The sequence below is a fragment of the Bufo bufo genome, chromosome 6 (genome assembly GCF_905171765.1).
Source record: "Bufo bufo chromosome 6, aBufBuf1.1, whole genome shotgun sequence".
Classification (NCBI taxonomy): Eukaryota; Metazoa; Chordata; class Amphibia; order Anura; family Bufonidae; genus Bufo; species Bufo bufo.
In genome coordinates, this window is record NC_053394.1 from 415,293,316 (window position 1) to 415,313,345 (window position 20,030).

The window sequence follows — 20,030 nt, forward strand, 5'->3', positions numbered from 1 at the left end:
TAGCCTGACTGCCATTAGGTACCGAGATGAGATCCTCAGACCCCTTGTGAGACCATATGCTGGTGCGGTTGGCCCTGGGTTCCTCCTAATGCAAGACAATGCTAGACCTCATGTGGCTGGAGTGTTTCAGCAGTTCCTGCAAGATGAAGGCATTGATGCTATGGACTGGCCCGCCCGTTCCCCAGACCTGAATCCAATTGAGCACATCTGGGACATCATGTCTCGCTCTATCCACCAACGTCACGTTGCACCAGACTGTCCAGGAGTTGGCAGATGCTTTAGTCCAGGTCTGGGAGGAGATACCTCAGGAGACCGTCCGCCACCTCATCAGGAGCATGCACAGGCGTTGTAGGGAGGTCATACAGGCACGTGGAGGCCACACACACTACTGAGCCTCATTTTGACTTGTTTTAAGGACATTACATCAAAGTTGGATCAGCCTGTAGTGTGTTTTTCCACTTTAATTTTGATTGTGACTCCAAATCCAGACCTCCATGGGTTGAAAAATTAGTTTTCCATTTTTTTTTTGTGTGATTTTGTTGTCAGCACATTCAACTATGTAAAGAACAAAGTATTTCAGAAGAATATTTAATTAATTCAGATCTAGGATGTGTTATTTTTGTGTTCCCTTTATTTTTTTGAGCAGTGTATATATACAGGTGAAACTCGAAAAATTAGAATATCATGCAAAGTTCATTTATTTCAGTAATGCAACTTAAAAGGTGAAACTAACATATGAGATAGACTTATTACATGCAAAGCGAGATATTTCAAGCCTTTATTTGTTATAATTTGGATGATTATGGCTTACAGCTTATGAAACCCCAAATTCACAATTTTGAGGTACCCTTTGCTCAGGGGGTATGGATTAGATAGCTGACTAGAGGGTGACACTTTGAGCCTAGAATATTGAACCTTTTCACAAAATTCTAATTTTAAGCTGCATTAATGCAATTCCTTTCATATTGCATTACTGAAATAAATGGACTTTTGCACGATATTCACATTTTTCGAGTTTCACCTGTACATATATATTTATATATATATATATATATATATATATATATACACACACACACCGGTACATATATATATTTTTTAAATATGAGGGATTTTACACTTGCCAACTACAACTTATAATAGATAGTGGGTTGTCTTGGTTGCCGCCATGTGTAGAATTCCTCTGACTGATGAATGCAGCTAACCACCAGGAATGTAGAGGTCACATAGGTAAAATGTCACTGACTGACCACGACCTGCTTTTCTAGTCAGATGACCTATCATTGGACACCCTAACCTGAATGATCCTTTATGTATGGAAGGCTAATACACAGAATGTTAATGGGCTTTTGTTTGTGCAGGGCAGTTCCTAGCCAAAGTCAGCTTAAAGGGCGTGTCCTCTTCTAAGTACAGTACCATTTTTATACAATTATAATCTACATATAAGGCTCCATTCAGACGTCTGCACTTTGGGTCCAGATCCACTCCGCAATTATGCGGAATGGGTGCATTCGCACAGCTGAGGACAAGAATAGGCATTTCTATTGGGGTGCCGGCCCGGTGTTTTGCGGATCCACAATACACAACGGACGTGTGAATGGACCCTAATGCTGAGTCATTTTGCAATTACATTACTAATACCAGTCTGTGTTATATTCCAGAGCTGCATTCACAATTCTTCAGACTTCAAAGTGGAAATCTCTCTGCATTCCAAGCATAGTTAATGATTTGTATTCTGGGAAGTGCTCTCTTTTATGCTCTAGGGCAGGGATCAGCAACTTCCGGCACTCCAGCTGTGGTGAAACTACATCTCCCAGCATACACATTTGCTTGGCTGTTTTAAGGGCTCTTATACACGTGAAAGGAGCATGCTGGGTGTTCTAGTTTCACCTCAGCTGAAGTGTTGGAGGTTGCTGATCCCCTACTGTAGAGGAAACTAGTTACCCCTGCAATATAAGAGCCCTGCTAAACTGTAAGAGGTGTGTCTGTTAACAAGCTTGCTAACTGTAACAACCAGCAGAATTGTAAATGCAGCTCTGGAGTACACTACAGGATCTTTACTAGAGAGTGACACCCTAGTCCAGTGATGGCTAACCTCTGGCATTCCAGCTGTGGTGAAACTACGACTCCCAGCATGCTCCATTCATTTATGTGGAGTTCTGAGAACAGCCAAGCAAGTGTGCATCTTGGGAGTTATATTTTTCACTACACCCGGAGCTCTGGAGGTTAGCCATCACAGACCTAGTCTCATAGGCAGATGTGGAGAATCCTCCTAGGAAGTGCTATTGCAGGGTATGATCCCTCACAAACCTAACATTTTGTTAGGGAATTGCTATTTAACCAAAAGCATTTTGAGAGCAATTCACCCTAAAGTCAACACAGAAATTCCCTTCCAGCTTTCCCAGATTCCTGAAGGGTAACTCTGCCTAGTCGCACAGTTATGTATCCCCTCTCCAGTATTCCTGCATAAGACAGATTTGCCCTTCAGGAGTCTGGCACAGCTGGGTGACAACCCTGTGGTAGCTTAAAAGTGGCCTTAATAGTTGTCACCCAGCCTTCCCAGAACCAGATATAACTAAAATTTTCACATGAGAGGTTGACTCAGGGATATATATTTATTTGCGGGGGTGAAGTGTCCCCAAAAATTTCAAACTTCCGGAAACCCAAATTGTGGTATCTTAAGCCCATTATTAATGGCCTAACATACCTCTTTCTTATTCTAGCCTACAAACACCCCACCTTTAGGCTACGTCTACACGACGACATTTGTCGCGCGACTTATAGGGCACAACTACACTGCAACATTTGTAGCGCAACATTTTGTTGCACTAATGTGGCGCGCCAATTTTTATAATGGCAGTCTATGGTGTCGCACTGCAACATGCTGCGACTGAGACGCAACAGTCGCAGCATGTTGCAGTGCGACACCATAGACTGCCATTATAAAAATTGTCGCGCGACATTAGTGCAACAAAATGTCGCACGACAAATGTCGTCGTGTAGACGTAGCCTTACAATCCAGTGCAGAAGAAACTGTATTGTTGGGATCCACTGTCTGGGCTCTCCAACGAAACAAATTCTTATAAAAATCGGATTAATATGGCTAAACAGAAAGAATACGGCATATCCTGACAAGCCTCCTTGGCCTTCTCTGCTCTCAGTACTGGGGAATTCAAGTTTTACGGCTGGATTTGCAGTGTACCTCCAGCAGATAATGGGAATGGAGATTTGTAGCATTCAGGCCACTTCATTCCTTATCTCAGGCTGCATTATTAATCAGATTTTTCATTTAAAATCCCCATCATTATTATCGCTATACATTTAGCAGTGTATGGCAGTCACATGACAGGGCGTATTGTTTCCGACCTCTGTGATAACCATCAGCTTCCTGCTCTGTTTTCAGCCCTTTACATTCGAAGGAGGCAGCTTCTTGCATTTACAAGACGTCTATATGTGATTCCTTATAAGGACATTTCAGAGCGAGGCCACATGTGCTCCAATTACAAAATATGAGAGGCAGAGCTGCCGGACACAATGACCAGCAGCTATTATCATACAATGTTCTGCGGGGGGTTCACATACTATAGGTATGCACGCCTCTAATGGGTGACCAGGTGTGTTTTATGTGTGTGTGCGTCCTGGCAAACCGGAATGAAGATGGGGCAGCAGATTCTAGTACTCGCCACTCTCCCATCCCTTTAGCTGTGAGAGCATGCTGGGGGTTGTAGTTTCATTACAGCTGGAGAATGACAGGTCTGAGATATCATAATCACAGCTGTATCTCCCATTCACTGTTATGGAGGATGATAACGTCTCTCCTGCAAACAGGAACACCCTGTACCCATTAGAGTGCATTCACACAACCGTAATTTTAGTCTGCGTCTGATCTGCATTTTTGCGGCTCGCATACAGACCCCTTTATATCTATGGGGCTCCACAATTGCAGACAGCACATGGATGCAATCTGTGCGCTGTCCGCACCCAAGCAACTGAGCTGCAAATGATAAAACATGGCCTATTCTTGCCCATTTTTGCAAACAAGAATAGGCATTTTTTCAATGGGACCTGCAAAAAGTGCTACCATGTTTTGCAGATCTACGATTTTCGGACCGCAAAACAGATACAGTCGTGTGAATGCCCCCTAAGTTGAACCTCCGCGATCAAACTTTTGAGACAAATCCTATAAAAATGTCCAGTGAACCCTCCCAGACGGCCATTTGTCCACCACTGATCTAGGTTCTTGTTTTATAAAAATTCATGTATCTACCACTATGGTGAGATGTACACAGGTGCAGAGTTCGGTACAGTGTATCACTGCTCTCTCTTGTCTTCAGACATGATCAGGTTTTCAGCTAAGGCTACTTTCACACTAGCATTTTAGTTTTCCGATATTGAGATCCGTCATAGGGGCTCAATACCAGAAAAAAACGCTTCAGTTTTGTCCCCATTTATTGTCAATGGACACAAAACTGAACTGAACAGAACGGAGCGCTCCAAAATGCATTTTGTTCCGTTTAGTTTCGTTCCCATACCGGAGAGCAAACCGCTATATGTTGTAGTTTGCTTTCCATCCTGGGATGCGGAGCAAAACGGATCCCTCATGACCCACAATGCAAGTCAATGGGGACGGATCTGTTTTCTCTAACACAATCGAAAATGGATCCGTCCTCCATTGACTTTCAGTGGAGTTCATGACGGATCCGTCTTGGCCATATTACAGATAATACAACCGGATCTGTTCATAACGGATGCAGACGATTGTATTGTCAGTAACGGAAGCGTTTTTTGCTGAACCCTGCCGGATCCAGTAAAAACGCCAGTGTGAAAGCAGCCTCACTGATGTAAAAAATAAAAATAAAAATGAAAGTTTCCTATCCCTGGCAGCAAGCAGTAATCTTGAAAGCGTTGAGTATTTCTTAGAGTATGTTCACATGTAGTGGGTGCATGAGTTTTCCCCTGTGGTTTACAACATGGGTGCATTTTATATAGGAGAAACTCATTAATTTAACGTTTCACCTGTAAAAATATACTACTTTTTTTTTTTCCAACGCAGTATTAATGTAGTGTGAACATACCCTAATAAAAGAAAATTTGAAAGCTGCAGAGATGTTCTTGATCTAATGATGAAGCTATTACCAGGCCACGTTGCAGCAGCCACAACCAGTAGGCCGAGGCTTTCAGATAAGTTATGGCTGCCTGTTTTTTCAGGCGAGGTTGGGTTTACCTGCAATGTGTAATCATCGATCCACTGACAGTGTCTAAATCCGGTCTGAAACTGCAGTATTAGGCCTCTTTCCCACGAGCGTGTCCGGATAAGGTCCGGATGCGTTGCGGCAAACCCGCGCAAGTAGGTACCCAATTGCAGTCAGTTTTGACTGCGATTGCGTTCCGTTGTTCAGTTTTTATCCACAAAAAATGCGGATCGGACACGGATGAAAAATCCGGTCATGTGCATGAGGCCTTAATGGCAAAATTATGCGGCCAATTGACAGGCTGTATGAAAACCCTGGCCCAATGTATTCTTACGGCTGAACCTGTACATAAAACCAGAAATACCCTGCACTGCATCTGTCATACGGTATTTTCACATTACAATTTTTTTCCACCCAAAAAATCCACTGTGAAAGAAATCCACGTCTGACGCTCGAGTTTCTGCCGCAGTTTCTCAGTTTACATGCCGCGGACCCGCATGCTATTGCGCACGCAGACACCCACATCAGCACTGACTGACTAAAATAGGATGTAGATTTGGTTCGGATTCTGACTCGTAAAGCCGCGCACAAAATCAATCACATGAATGAGCCCTTAGCTGCCGTTATTTCAGTGAATTCTGACTCTACTCAGAACCTGGGATGTCACAAAGGCAGCTAAGGGTACCTGCACATGGTGCAGAATTGTGTGCAGAAAATCTGCATGAAAACGCAGGTTTGATGTGTTTTTTTATGGGTTTTTCTGTTTTGCAGATTTTCTGCAAGTCTATGGGGAAGACCACCCTGCGGAATCGCACAAACTGATATAACAGGTCAATTCCTGCACTGCCGGGTGCTGCTGCCTGTCGGACCCCAGTGACTACATTGAGGTCTGGCAGAGATCCTGCCGCTACCCGGCAAATGTGCCAAAACGCTGCACAAAATGGTTTTTGTCTGGCGGATTCCCTGCATTCTGCTGGAGAGGACGGCCGCAACTGTAAACTAGCCTAACCCGCTTTGTTACCCTAAAACAGCTATTTAGAGGGAGGACCCCAACAGACAACTCCTCATAGCTCAGCTGTTTTGTTGTGACTGTTGGAACAAGTAACTGAGGTTGACTGCAGTGACCCCTATACTTACTGAGAACTTTGGAGCTGGCACTTTAGGAGTCACCTGTTGTCTGGGGGGGGGGGGGCGGCGGCGGCAGTGGCACAAAGGAAAATGTCCCAATTTATGATTATCTTGCAGAGATTGGTACTGTGCATTCAGTTGTCAGGGACTGGAAAGTAATGGCCACCCTGCTCTGTGTATAAATATCCTGCAGAACGAGTTTCCTTCCACCGCCTATGGAAGACTTCTTACACATTCCCAAGATGCTGACAGACGTCTCTGTAAACTTTGTGTAACTGAGATAAGGTCCTGTAGAGTTAACTTATCCCAAGGAATTCCATTGACATGAGAGTGTTGCCTCTGTGCCTGGTACCACTGTTCTCCAGTGCCCTGCATCTCTGTGCCAGGTAACACTGCTCTCCAGTGCCCTGCATCTCTGTGCCAGGTAACACTGCTCTCCAGTGCCCTGCATCTCTGTGCCAGGTAACACCGGTCTCTAGTGCCCTACAACTCTGTGCCAGGTAACACCGCTCTCCAGTGCCCTGCATCTCTGTGCCAGGTATCACCGCTCTCTAGTGCCCTACATCTGTGCCAGGTACCACTGTTCTCCAGTGCCCTGCATCTCTGTGCCAGGTAACACCGGTCTCTAGTGCCCTACAACTCTGTGCCAGGTAACACCGCTCTCCAGTGCCCTGCATCTCTGTGCCAGGTATCACCGCTCTCCAGTGCCCTACATCTGTGCAAGGTACCACTGTTCTCCAGTGCCCTGCATCTGTGCCAGGTACCATCTCTCTCCAGTGCCCTACATCTCTGTGCCAGGTACCACCATTCTCCAGTGCCCTGCATCTCTGTGCCAGGTAACACCGGTCTCTAGTGCCCTACAACTCTGTGCCAGGTAACACCGCTCTCCAGTGCCCTGCATCTCTGTGCCAGGTATCACCGCTCTCCAGTGCCCTACATCTGTGCCAAGTATCACTGTTCTCCAGTGCCCTACATCTGTGCCAGGTACCATCTCTCTCCAGTGCCCTACATCTCTGTGCCAGGTACCACAGTTCTCCAGTGCCCTGCATCTGTGCCAGGTACCACCGTTCTCCAGTGCCCTACATTTCTGTGCCAGGTACCACCGCTCTCCAATGACCTACATCTCTGTGCCAGGTACCACCGCTCTCCAGTGCCCTGCATCTCTGTGCCAGGTATCACCGCTCTCCAGTGCCCTACATCTGTGCCAAGTATCACTGTTCTCCAGTGCCCTACATCTGTGCCAGGTACCATCTCTCTCCAGTGCCCTACATCTCTGTGCCAGGTACCACAGTTCTCCAGTGCCCTGCATCTGTGCCAGGTACCACCGTTCTCCAGTGCCCTACATTTCTGTGCCAGGTACCACCGCTCTCCAATGACCTACATCTCTGTGCCAGGTACCACCGCTCTCTAGTGCCCTACATCTCTGTGCCAGGTAACACCGCTCTCTAGTGCTCTACATCTCTGTGCCAGGTAACACCGCTTTCTAGTGCCCTACATCTCTGTGCCAGGTAACACCGCTCTCTAGTGCTTTACATCTCTGTGCCAGGTACCACCGCTCTCCAGTGCCGTACATCTCTTTCCAGTGCCCTACATCTCTGTGGCAGGTATCACCGCTCTCCAGTGCCCTACATCTCTGTGCCAGGTATCACCGCTCTCCAGTGCCCTACATCTCTGTGGCAGGTATCACCGCTCTCCAGTGCCCTACATCTCTGTGGCAGGTATCACCGCTCTCCAGTGCCCTACATCTCTGTGGCAGGTATCACCGCTCTCCAGTGCCCTACATCTCTGTGCCAGGTATCACCGCTCTCCAGTGCCCTACATCTCTGTGCCAGGTATCACCGCTCTCCAGTGCCCTACATCTCTGTGGCAGGTATCACCGCTCTCCAGTGCCCTACATCTCTGTGGCAGGTATCACCGCTCTCCAGTGCCCTACATCTCTGTGGCAGGTATCACCGCTCTCCAGTGCCCTACATCTCTGTGCCAGGTATCACCGCTCTCCAGTGCCTTACATCTCTGTGCCAGGTACCACCACTCTCCAGTGCCCTACGTCTCTGAATGTGGGTACTATATACCATGCCAGCTAAGATTTTTTTTTCAGCAGCTGCAGCATCTTGCAGATCACTCCCATCATCCTCATTAATACCACTATTCCAAGGACTCAAGCATCCTTTTTTGACCACCAGTGTACCCAGCTACAGTCTCCCTATTTAAGCCAGACACAGTACTTCCACAACACTGCCAGACATACCAATTAGTGCCAGGAAGAGGGTCTCCATAACAGTGCAAGTCAACTGCATACTTTTCTATGATAAATCATGTTATCTATGGCCCGCTCATTGTCATGGGTGTTTGCAGGAGAGGAACCTGGCTCCTTTCACTACAGACAATACATTTCTGACTTTGGCTAAACGCCCCGAAAAAGAAAACAGAAAAAAGGAAATCAACATTCAGGAGGGACATCGAAACGATTTGAATAATGCAGGGGCCGCCGTCTAAGGCCAGCGGAAGTCACTGTGACAGCTCTAAATACTGAGTACATTATCCATCTTGTACACAGCAGCTGCTCATGTAACAATAGATGTAGAGATCGGGACCCATCCGTTCTCCAGCTACACGCTATTGTCCCCAGTTATCAGCCACATGAGAGTAGATGTTTATGATTAACAGGAAGCGCAGCAGAATCCCTTCCCCCCACCCCTATACTACAGATCATATGTGATCCCCACCCTGAGACATTTACAGACATCGGTGTGTCGGATAGAAGCGTACTGTCCCTTTAAGGGTTAATAAAAGGGTTAAAGGAGGTATGGTGAGTAAAGCCTGGGGAGAGGTGCTGTAGGGTTCCTAGCAGTGATGTACTACAACACTATGCAGTAATGTCAGAGGAATGTCAGGCAGCCGGCTGCTCAGTGCACGGCTCTCAGGGAGCAGGGAGGGGTAAGGCCGAGTTCACACAGAAACATTTCTGAAGTTTCACCTTATAAGGACAGAGCCTGAAAGGAGGAAGTAAAGGATTGGTTCACGAGAGGCGTCCGCGCTGCATATTATTCCCATTTAAAAACAAAGGCCATGTAACAAAAAAGGGCAGGGCAAGTGCACTACACCCGGCCGGACTACACAGGGTTAATGTTTCATGGACAGTGCTAAACTGGTACACTGGCTACGGAATTACATGCCAGTAATGGGTTAAAGTAGATGCATTAGGGCATTAAAAGGTCCATATGGGCCAGAGCAGAGAGACGCGCCTGTGCTGCACATGCAGCACCCACTGATTTAAATGTAATACTAAAGATGCCCATAACATGATTAAAGAACAATTTTCTAATGTGTATGGGGGCGTCCCAAACGAGAGTTGGGACAGTCTGTGGGCAACTGTCAATGGGGACAAAACGGAATAAACCGGAACGGAGTGCACCAGGATGCATTCCGCTCCAGTTTGTTGCGTTCCCATGCCGGACACAAAACCGCTGCAAACAGATGGGAAACTGAACATGCCGTATCCAGGACCAAAAAACATGTAAGTCAATGGTTCGGACAAAAAAAAAAAAAAAGGCGTCCATTGACTTACAATGGTTTTAAGTGCTGGATCTGTCATATTCATTTTCGATATAATACAATCGGATCCATTCTTAATGGATGCAGCCGGTTTTATTAAAATAACGGAAGCGTTTTGCTGTGGTTGTGACATTCCATGTCGGATCTCAAAACCGGACAGGAAAAGCGCAGGTGTGAAAGTAACCTTACCTGCCAAGGAGGTAGCGACTGAATTACATGGTACCCACTGAAATCAACAGGCCGACCATGTGCAGCACAGGCGCGCCAGATCGTCCAGGACTCTGGACTCAGGATTGTTCCCATTCACTGACTGCAAGCAGAGATCTTGTAAATGGAAATAGATACACACAGTATTTAGAAAGTTGCAGAACATTCCATGACACACTAATTATGTTTTATCCAGATTTAAAAGGGTTTTCTCACATACTGATGACCTACCGGTATGCTCTGAATAAGTCATCGGTATATCTGATCGGTGGGGGTCAAACACTCGGGACTCCCGCTTATCAGCTGTGAGCATTGCTGGCTTCTCTTAGCTCACTAAGCACAGCGCCATTGACTTCAATGGGGCTGAGCTGCGCCTAGACAATGTGACCGATAAACGTGATATCACACGGCCTAGGAAAAGCAGAGAGAAGGCCACGGCGCTACTGCTAGCATCGGTGCCTTCTCAAACAGCTGATCGGCAGTGGTCCTGGGTGTCGGACCCCCACCCATCAGTATTAAAATCTCAGAAAACCCCTCCACAGTGACCAATAATAGCAATAAAGTTGAGGGGGTCTCAACTTCTCCCATCTCACTAGATTCATAAAGAATGGCTTACATAGCAATTCCTCAAGTTCACTCCAGACTGGATCTACTGATGGATTCACAGGGCAAGGACGGGCATTGTATCCATGCTGCCTATTACACTCTCATGGATAATCAGACCTGTATCTGTTAGGGCATGTTCACATCCCCACCAGAGGCTCCGTCGCAGAGTTCATCAAAAATAGAGGAGAGGAAAGTCTTGAATGCGGGGCTTTTTTCTCCGCTAAAGAAATGTTCTCCCGAACAGAAAGCGAGTGGATCCCATTATAGTCAATGTGAGCTGAAAATTAAGCCTCAGAAACAGCACCACTCTTATCCATAGGACGTGCCCGGTATTGCATACTACCCCTGGAGGGGAATGGTGCTGTTTTTGGGGTAAGAAGCAGCAACGGGGCAGCGGTTCTATGCATAGTCACATATAATCCTGCTCTGACGTATAGCTGAAAGCTCATGGGACCCAACCATCCCATTGATGGTACTTGTGTCATCTTATGTGGTCTTTGGGCCCCTCAAGAACTAAGGTCCGGGTGTGAGTACAACCTCTGTAGAGCCCTGCCGAGACCAATAAACATCACTGTTCACAGTCCAGGGCCATAATTATAGGGAGTTGTGTCAGCACCCATGGCCAGTAACCCGAGGGGACCCAATGGTCAGCAGTACAGTAAATGGCATGTGATGGTTGAGGGGTCCTGGTATGAACATTTGCAGTTTTGTACCCTGTCAAAGGCTTATTAACCTGGCACATGCCCCTCTGGACTGTCTTGACTGATGGCTATGGAAATGATTAACGCATTTCCATGCAGTCAGATTACCCTGGTTCACAGGAATGGCTTTATGGTATAAGACTGGAGTGAGTTCTCGGAGCAAAGATCACTGTAAAGGTTCACCAGGCTAGCAATACAAACAGGAAGCCAAACCAGAAACCATGTAAGGTGAGATTTCTCAGCTGCACCGTACAAGCATTTCCTGGAGGTGCACAGTAAACCTTGAAACAACAAAGACAAGGGATGGAAATCTGTAAAATTCCTTTACTTCAACACTAGATAATACAGAATGTGATGTAGGTATTGATAAATGAATGATAAATATGTGTGAGGTATGACCTCCACCCTGACCTGATAATATATGGCAAAACAATGGAGAGAGGACCCCATAGCTAAATGGAAATGGCTCATCTACCTCAACTACCTGCAGGCCGGACTCACCCAGCCCCAGCCTGGATCACCATCGTGATGATGTCACAGAGGAATTCACTGAGCATGCTCCTGTCAGGGCATGGGGTGTTCAACGAGCATAATCCTGCCAGGACATGTGATCACCGAGCACGTTCCTGCCAGGACATGGGGTGTTCACCGAGCACGTTCCTGCCAGGACTTAGGGTGTTCACTGAGCACGCTCCTGCCAGGACTTAGGGTGTTCACCGAGCATGCTCCTGCCAGGACATGGGGTTTTCACCGAGCATGCTCCTGCTAGGACATAGGATGCTCTTGAAAGAACATAGGGTGTTCACCAAGCGTGCGCCTGACAAAACATGGGGTGTTCACCAAGTATGTTCCTGCAAGGATATGGGGTGTTCATCAAGCATGCTCTTGACAGGACATGGGGTGTTCAGCTTGCACGCACCTGACAAAACATGGGGTTTTCACTGAGCATGCTCCTGCCAGGACATGGGGTGTTCACTGAGCATGTTCCTGCCAGGACTTAGGGTGTTCACTGAGCACGCTCCTGCCAGGACTTAGGGTGTTCACTGAGCACGCTCCTGCCAGGACTTAGGGTGTTCACTGAGCACGCTCCTGCCAATACTTAGGGTGTTCACCGAGCATGCTCCTGCCAGGACATGGGGTTTTCACCGAGCATGCTCCTGCTAGGACATAGGATGTTCGCCGAGCATGCTCTTGAAAGAACATAGGGTGTTCACCAAGCGTGCGCCTGACAAAACATGGGGTATTCACCAAGTATGTTCCTGCAAGGATATGGGGTGTTCACCAAGCATGCTCTTGACAGGACATGGGGTGTTCAGCTTGCACGCACCTGACAAAACATGGGGTTTTCACTGAGCATGCTCCTGCCAGGACATGGGGTGTTCACCGCGCAAACGCCTGACAAAACATGGGGTCTTCACCGAGCATGCGCCTGACAAAAGATGGGGTGTTTACTGAACATTCTGCTGCCATGCAGGACATGGGGTGTTCACCGAGCACATTCCTGGCAGGACATGGGGTGTTCACTCCAGAGCGCCTTCCTGACATGACTACCTTCTTCTCGTAGCGCCTTAAAGAGTTTTCCCCCTAGAAACAAGAAAAACATCACCATTAAATATCAGTATTTGACTCCTTTTCTGTCTTGTCTAAATGTCAATCCAGATTTGCCATTCAGGATTCTGGGAAAGCTGGGTGACAACCTTTATTGTCACAATTACATCACGCCAGAGGGGTTGTCAGCCAGCTAAACTGGCCTCTAATGCAGTTACAAAAAAGGGAAGAATATACAGTATCTTTTAAAAAAATCTATCCAGATTTGACAAGCTGGGTGACAACCAATATTGAAGGCATTACATCACATCAGGGGGGGTTGTCAGTCAGCTAAGCCCGGCCTCCTATACATGGTTACAGAGGTGCAAAATATATTTTTATAAAGCCTGCCAGATTAGCCATTCAGGATTATAGGAAAGTCAGGTGACCACCAAAATGGCTGCCATTACAGCTCCCACACAGCAAATTTACCTATTTATGCTATGCTACCCCCCCCCCCCCCTCAATGGGTACTCCGATACTAGGAATTACATTTTTCACCATTGCCCTTTGAGCTGTTTATACCAACCTGTGGAATACCAATGGCATGGTGGGCTTCCTAAGTAGCCTGTGCCTGCCACAGAGCACGCCCACTGCATAAAGGGAGGGAACTGCCATTCATGCAATTGCTGCATGTTATAGAGAGTTGGTTGCCGGTGGGTACAGGGGGGGTGAGGCTAGGATTAATCAGCATATTTGTAGACAGCTGGCTCCGTCTGCTGCCAATGACCCTGCAGCTTCTGCAGCTATGCCCTCTAAAAAGTCAAAGCCACAAGCTGCAGCTGAGAGGACAGCACCCGGTGATGTCACCCGCTCCTTCTGGCTCCTTATAAGGAAACATACCTGCAAGACAGAGAAGAAACTTTACAGTGAAGGACGGCATGCCAGAGCAAGCGCACATTCCTCCGCTCAACTGCTGAGTCTACATCAGGGATGGGCCGCAGTCATGGCCCATCACATGAGATTAATCCGGCACAGGTAAATGAATCGCCCGTCATGCCTGAAGGGCTGAATCAACCGTGCAGATAACACCTCACAATACAACATCTCAACAGAAATGGTTACACGGAGACGTGAAATGTAGACCTGTCAATCCGGAATCCGGAAAAGCTGGGTGGCAACCTACGTCAGCTCTGTTATGATTGGATCACACATTACAAAGCCAGATCCATTTATCACGCCGCGAGTCCAAGTTACGGTTTCCGCTCTCGGCAGAAACAATCCACGTTAAAATTGTAGACAGGGATCTGCCATTCGGGAATCTTGGAAAGCTGGGTGACAACCTCTGTATGGTTATAAGGGCTGAACCAAATGTACGGATCACAGATTGCAATTCTAGATCACAGCACGATGGTTTCACATGCTCAACATGAAATGCATAGGCGGGTTTGTCATTCAGGAATCTGGGAAAGCTGGGTGACAACCTCTGGAAGAGCCTCTGTTATGCCACAAGGCCTCAATTAGAGACCGGGACGGCCTAACAATCCATGGTTTCATATAATCAACATGAAATGCCTTCGGCGGGGTTGTCACACAGAGCCCCCAGAGACATTTACATACACCCGCTGCTGACTTTCCTTTAAGTGAAACTACAATCAGTCACATTCTCGCTGGGGTCGTAACGGGCGCTGCTCTTACATTATTTACTGGCGAATAAATATGGCTGAACTAACTGCACACCTCTGGTGCTCGAGCCTCTCCAGGAATACGGCAGCTGGGAAAGGGTTACATATTTTGCCTATGTTTCAGTTCATACCATGTGCAGTGTTGGAAACGCATGGAAACTGTCATCAAGCTGCTGATGATGAATGCCTTATGTGCATATACACAGTACGTTCCGAGTGATGACATGCTACCTGCAAACTGTCAACAAGCACTTTAACGAGATCACTGTACAATGTGGCTGCAATATTCAAGAGGGCACTGTATATGGGGGCACTCTCTGGTTGGTATTATTACTGAGGGCACTGTATATGGGGGCGCCCTCTGGTTGGTATTATTACTGAGGGCACTGTATATGGGGGCACTCTCTGGTTGGTATTATTACTGAGGGCACTGGATATGGGGGCACTCTCTGGTTGGTATTACTGAGGGCACTGGATATGGGGGCGCCCTCTGGTTGGTATTATTACTGAGGGCACTGTATATGGGGGCACTCTCTGGTTGGTATTATTACTGAGGGCACTGGATATGGGGGCACTCTCTGGTTGGTATTACTGAGGGCACTGGATATGGGGGCGCCCTCTGGTTGGTATTATTACTGAGGGCACTGTATATGGGGGCACTGTCTGGTTGGTATTATTACTGAGGGCACTGTATATGGGAGCACTCTCTGGTTGGTATTATTACTGAGGGCACTGTATATGGGGGCGCTCTCTGGTTGGTATTATTACTGAGGGCACTGTATATGGGGGCGCCCTCTGGTTGGTATTATTAATGAGGGCACTGTATATGAGAGCATTTTTCGGTTGGTATTATTACTGAGGGCACTGTATATGGGGACGCCCTCTGGTTAGTATCATTACTCAGGGCACTGTATATGAGGGCATTGTTTGGTTGGTATTATTACTAAAAGCACTGTATATGGGGGCACTCTCTGGTTGGTATTATTACTGAGGGCACTGTATATGAGGGCAATCTCTGGTTGGTATTATTACTGAGGGCACTGTATATGGGGGAACTCTCTGGTATTATTACTGAGGGAACTGTATATAGGGCACTCTCTGGTTGGTATTATTACTAAAGGCACTGTATATGGGGACACTCTCTGGTTGGCATAATTACTGAGGGCACTGTATAAGGGGAACTCTCTGATTGGTATTAATAAGGGCACTGTATATGGGGGCACTCTGTGGTGGGTATTACTGAGGGCACTGTATATGGGGGCACTCTCTGCTTGGTATTACTGAGGGCATTGTATATGGGGGCACTCTCTGCTTGGTATTACTACTAAGGGCACTGTATATGGGCTGTATATGGGTTTGATAATGAAGCAACTGTTTATGAAGATATTTTGTCTGCCACTTTTTGGGGACTACATTGGTATTGTTAATGAGGACACTGTATATAGGGACACTTTGGGATTGTTAACGAGGGCACTGTTTATGGGAGGCCTGTTTGGGTGGAATTATTACGGAGGTTGCTGTTAATATCATTGTTGATGACGGCCCTGTTTAGGGGGAAATTCAGTGTCTGGCATTGTTTTTGGGACATTTTCTGGCTGGTATTACATGAAGGCACTATTTATAGGGCACTCTTGGCTGGTATTACTGAGGGCACTGTTTATGGGGGATACTTTCTGGTTGGCACAGTCAATGAGGCCATTCTCTTTTTAGAATCATTGATAACGGAACTGTTTTTCTAGAACCCTTTGGCTACTATTGTTAAGGAGGGCACTATTTTTGGTGCACTCAATGGCTGGCATTATTTAGGGCATTGTTTATGGGGTCACTCTCTGGCTGGCATTGCTTATGAGGACATTGTTTATTATGTGGCAGAGTTACTTATCCTGTAGTGGTTTATTATGCAAGTCACAGCTGGTAACTTTTCATGTAATTGGCAGCACATGCCCACTGGTAGTCCAGTGCCTGTCATACAATGGCTAATCGAACTGGCTGCGCCATCATCATGCGGTTTGTTTATGGTCTGCCACTTCTTACCCAATCCCCAATACAGGCGTAGCAGTGTTGAATTTGTCATGCACCTCTTTGGAGGAAATGGAGTCATGATAACACAGTCCTATGTCATGATATTATTAATATCAATTGTGCCAGATGAGATAATCAGCTCTGCTACACCTGTATATGATATACCACTAACATGTCAGTCATAATGTGACGAACACACGTATGAAGCAATAGTGTGCCCTGCACTACTTTCACCAGGACTACGCCCAATGGAATACGGTTTTGTGACTGTGCCAGGCGGGTAATCCACACATCCTCTTTGTCCTAGGGCAATCAACAGACCTCAGCCCAGCTGGAGAGCCCTAAATAATTCATGGCGACTTGTGGACACAGAAGGCAGGAAGTGATGAACTCGGGCTTTCTTAATAGGCTGCATCAGCACCCCCACCATCACCACCACCTCCCCCGCCCTCCTCTCTCGTATGTGGAATCAGCAACAGGAAGTCTCAGCCCTTGAGCGGCTCCTGTTGCAGCTCCAGTATAGTGGTGCATACAAACAGCACATTCCTGGCATAGCAGAGAGAAAGCTATAGGGACACAGGGCAGTTAAGCTGGTGTCCTCCAGCCATGGCATGCTGCATCCTGATGCTGTGCTAGAAACCATCCATTCACTGCAGCTGCAATGCATTGTACTTATATACCGCCACCTGGTGCCACGCCCATGCGCCATGAACGTCTTCGCTGCACATAACATGGTGCTCAATATATACTTCCTGCATTTGGTTCGCACTACAGGAAATATGAGAAGAATGGAGGTCATTTAAAAACATTTTAAGTCAGTTTTGGTGCAAAAAAAAAAAGCTGCAAGACCCAATTTTGCGACTTTTTAAATGCTCCTGCGACAATATTTTGTTGCACAGACGTTTTAGGCTACTGTCACACTCGCGTTTGGTGCAGATCCCTCGTGGATCTGCACAGACGGATCCGTTCAGATAATACAACCGTCTGCATCCGTTCAGAACGGATCCGTTTGTATTATCTTTAACATAGCCAAGACGGATCCGTATTGAACACCATTGAAAGTCAATAAAGGACGGATCAGTTTTCTATTGTGTCATAGAAAACTGATCCGTCCCCATTGACTTACATTGTGTGCCAGGATGAATCCGTTTGGCTCAGTTTCGTCAGACGGACACCAAAACGCTGCAAGCATTGTTTTGGTGTCCGCCTCCAGAGCGGAATGGTGAAATAACGGAGGCAAACTGATGCATTCTGAGCGGATCCTTTTCCATTCAGAATGCATTAGGGCAAAACTGATCCGTTTTGGACCGCTTGTGAGATCCCTGAACGGATCTCACAAACGGAAAGCTAAAACGCCAGTGTGAGAGTAGCCTTAAGCTGTCCTCGCCACTTGGGAGTGGCAGGGGTTCGAAGATCGTCCCTGATAAATTTACTAACATTTATGCTTGAAAACATTCCTAAAAAGAGGACTGGAGTAGTTTTCACTCCAAGAGCACGGACTGACGCCTTGTCATAAATTAGGTGCTTCCTCCGGCAGAGCATGTGGCTATGAAAGAAAATCCAGTCTTTGATAAATAACCCCCATTGATTTTAATTTTCCACGCACAGTGGGTCGGTGGTGACACCACAGAAGGATGCCCACACACTGGGGCACATTTACAAACACCGACTTTTTATGCCGGTCTTCATTTACCCCTCTGCGCTGCCGTTAGATTTGTCATCTGTGGCAGTTCTTGCACCTAGCGTAAAAACGACACCTGTCTCCAGGTGCAAATATTAATAAAGTTGCCAGGGCTGAAGTCCCGGCCCCGATAAGGCCCCCGTCACGGCCAACTGGCGGACATGGTGCAAAACAGGCTGAGACACTAAATATTGTCGCACGGCCGGTTAAAAAAGGAGACTCATGACTATTTTACACCTAGTCCGTTAGTAAATGTGCTCCATTATTGTCTATGGTTTTCAAGGATCGTTGATAGATGCTGTCTGGAAATTAATTTACAGCCTAGCAACGTCCGTGGAATACGGATGACACACTGGGGGGAAAAATTGTATCATTCACAGATATCCTTACAGATGTACTGATGAACCACTCATATCATCACAGACGTGTGAATGAGGCCTAAGGCCCCTTGCAGACGAGCGTGTCTGGATTAGGTCCGGATGCGTTGCGTCCGCAATCAGAGAAAATCGTGCGAGTAGGTATGCAATTGCAGTCAGTTTTGACTGCGATTGCATTTCGATGATCAGTTTTATCGCGTGGGTGCAATGCGTTTTGCATGCGTGTGATGAAAAAAACTAACTGTGGTACCCAGACCTGAACCCAGACTTCTTCACTGAAGTTTGGGTTAGGTGTTTTGTAAATTTTATTATTTTCCCTTATAAGATGGTTATAAGGGAAAATAATAGCATTCTTAATACAGAATGCTTACTAAAATGTGGCTTGAGGGGTTAAAAAAAAATAATAATTAACTCACCTCATCCTGTTGTTGGCACAGTCGGCATCGTCTTCTTCTTTCAGGACCTGCCAAAGGACCTTTGATGACGAAATCTTCTATCTTCATTCAGCAGGACCTGCGCTGACCACGTGGTGAGTGTGATTACATCATTAAAGGTCCTTTTGCAGGTCCTGAAAGAAGAAGAAAGAAGATGATGACGGCTGCACGAACAACCGGATGAGGCGAGTTAATTTTCTTTTAACCCCTAAAGCCACATTATACTTTGCATTCTGTATTAAGAATGCTATTATTTTCCCTTATAACCATGTTATAAGGGAAAATAATACAGTAAATTGACTTTTATCAATTTACTTACATCATCTCCTAGCAACCATGCGTGAAAATCGCACTGCATCCGCACTTGCTTGCGATTTTCACACAGACCCATTCATTTCTATGGGGTCTGCGTTGCGTGAAAAATGCAGAATATGGAACAGGCTGCAATTTTCACGCAACACACAAGTGATGCGTGAAAATCACTGCTCATCTGCACAGCCCCATTGAAGTGAATGGGTCTGGATTCAGTCGGGTGCAATGTGTTCACCTCACGCATTGCACCCGCACAAAATTCTTGCCTGTGTGAAAGGGGCCTAAGGGTGGCAAATCAGCACTTCTTAGCGAATGTTCACACAGCCCATTATTTTCTATGGGAAATCTGCAGGATGGTTTCTAAAACTGCGTGATGGAGAAAAAAAAAAAGATATGTACCTTCCTACTGCAAAGTCGACATAGAAAAATGCAGGTTTTGATTTGGATGCGGATTTGCTGCAGATTTCACCAAATGCAAAAATCAGCTGCAAATTTGCATGTAAGACATATATTTTGTGTCACATTTGTTACACGTGTGAATCTACCCTGGGTCGGTGGCAATCACCTGCCTCCTGCCATGCCCAATGCCTTTTCTAGACTCCA